This window comes from Anolis carolinensis, unplaced genomic scaffold (assembly GCF_035594765.1).
Source record: "Anolis carolinensis isolate JA03-04 unplaced genomic scaffold, rAnoCar3.1.pri scaffold_15, whole genome shotgun sequence".
In the NCBI taxonomy this organism is placed as follows: domain Eukaryota; kingdom Metazoa; phylum Chordata; class Lepidosauria; order Squamata; family Dactyloidae; genus Anolis; species Anolis carolinensis.
Window position 1 is genome coordinate 12,821,309 of NW_026943826.1, and position 2,516 is coordinate 12,823,824.

Consider the following 2,516-nt stretch of genomic DNA (forward strand, 5'->3'; position numbering starts at 1 on the left):
TGACGAGTGTTTTAAGCCGACTCTCACAAACCTGACACACCTGAGAAAGGTAAAAGTAAATAATACATAATAATAATAAAACTTTATTTATATACCGCCCTGTCTCCTCAAGGGACTCAGGGGTTGTTTTCTCGTTATGGGACTCTGGAGGAAAGCCTCCATCTGGGTGGCGAGGCCTGTGTGCCCGTTAATAGGTTTAATCAATAATAATCTCTCGCTCAGGAGATGCGGCCGAGCCAATGAGCACTGAGCCCAAAACTGGGGGGGAAAGTGGACACCGAGTCCGAAAGGCATGTAGGTCCAAAGGACATGGCAAAGCACACGCCGGATCCGCGTGGGATCCGCCGGACCCATGCCTTTTTGTCGCCCGGTCCAGCCCAAAGGTCATCTCGGGTGACCCCCCACCAGGGATGAATTGAGAACTTTGGGTGGCTTAGAGGATTTGGCTTATTATTAGCAGAGGCCGGGTGGCCGTCTGTCGGGAGGGGTTGGATTGTGCCTCCATGCCTGCATGGCCATTGGGGGTCCCTTCCAGCTCTAGGATTCTATTATTATTATTATTATTATTATCATTAGCAAATGGCTGGATGGACATCTGTTGGGAGGGATTGGATTGCCCTTTTGTGAGGTTTTGATGCCATCTAGTGGTCAAACAAGAAAGCAAAGGCCATCCAGATCATCATAGAATAGTAGTAGTAGTAGTAATAATAATAATAGGGTTGTTGTATGTTTTCCGGGCAGTATGGCCATGTTCTAGAAGTATTCTCTCCTGACGTTTCGCCCACATCTATGGCAGGCATCCTCAGAGGCTGCATTTATTATTATTATTATTATTATTATTATTATTATTATTATTATTATTATATTTATTTCTAGTCCACGAGATATATATGCTGCATTTATTACTATTACTATTATATTTATTTCTAGCCCACGAGATATATATGCTGGAATTATTACTATTACTATTATTATTATATATATTATATATTATTATTACTATTATATTTATTTCTAGTCCACGAGATATATATGCTGGATTTTTATTATTACTATAATAATAATAATAATAATAATAATAATAATAATAATAATAATATTTATTTCTAGTCCATGAGATATATATGCTGCATTTATTATTATTATTATTATTATTATTATTATTATTATTATTATTATTATATTTATTTCTAGTCCACGAGATATATATGCTGGATTTTTATTATTATTATTATTATTATTATTATTATATTATTATTATTATTATTATATATGTGTATATATAATATTATATATATATATATATATATATATATATACACACACACACACACACACACACACACACACACACATATACACACACACACACACACACACACACATATATATATGTTGGATTTATTATTATTATTATTATTATTATTATTATTATTATTATTATTATTATTATTATTATAGATGTGACCTTGACGGTGCATCCACACTGTGGAGTTAACCCAGTTTGGTCCCTGTTGCACGGCTCTGGCTCAGTGCCATGGCCTAGTGGGAGCCGTAGCTGTTAGAGTGTGGGGATTGGTTCAGATCTGGATCAAAGGCACCGTGTGGATGCCATGTTGCCAAAAGAGCCAAACAAAGCAGGGCCATGGGTGTGCGCATGCGCGCATGCATGTGCTTTACATGCATTTGCATCTTGAACCCATTTGCAAGAGAGAAGAGGAGGAAGAGGAGGAGGAGGGGTCTGGTTGCCGTGGCAACCGCCTGGGAGGGGGGAGGGGCCAAGGAGGACCCCCAGGCCATGCTCCTGCCTCGCCATTGGTTGCGCATGGGGTCATGTGAGGCCTGCTGGAATGCAAATGAGCCCTGGTATGCCTGTCTCTGGACCCCCTCCACCTCCCCCAGACCCACAGCATCTCCCTTCTCTCCCTGGCATTCAATGTGAGGAGGGAGCATCGGAGGGGAGCATCAGTGCGCCTGCCTCCTGCGCATGACCAGGGCCAGGCCAGGTAAGTGCGCCCAGGGGGCTGTCATTGGCCTCTTTGGGGGGAGAGAGCCATCACCCACTCCCCCTCCCTCCGGCAAGGCCTCGGGGATGGTTTGGGGAAGGTGTCACTCCGCTCGGCTCATGCGCACGACCATGCTCCGCCCTTGCCTCTCCATGCCTTTCTAGGCCGAGTCCCTGTGTGACATGCTCTGTGTGCACATCTCCATGGGCACCAAAGACAAAAAAGGATCCACCGCCACGGCTTGCCGTGCTCAGCCGTGACTGCCATGCGCAGCCTCGGCTTCCATGCGCAGCCTCATTGGTCTGGCGTTCAAGGCCGGATTCCAAATTCCAAATTTTCCATTCTTGGTTTCTATATTCAAGTCTCAACTCTCTGTGCAAGGCTCGATGTGCATGGCTTACAATCTCTCCATTGCCACGGCTTGAGTGCCATGCGCAGCCTCGGCTTCCATGCGCAGCCTCATTGGTCTGGCGTTCAAGGCCGGATTCCAAATTCCAAATTTTCCATTCT

The 2,516-nt window shown here is 44.0% G+C and overlaps 1 protein-coding gene across 2 annotated transcripts in view; it reads left to right on the forward strand.

Annotated features, from left to right (window-relative positions):
• Positions 1 to 1,695: 1,695 nt before the first annotated feature.
• The window catches only part of phc2 (polyhomeotic homolog 2), a 34,618-nt gene continuing 33,797 nt past the window's right edge, over positions 1,696 to 2,516 (forward strand). For both annotated transcript variants that reach the window (XM_062966068.1, XM_062966069.1), the window contains exon 1: positions 1,696 to 2,006. The gene's annotated coding sequence lies outside the window, so the exon portion shown is untranslated. The remainder of the gene's footprint in view (positions 2,007 to 2,516) is intronic.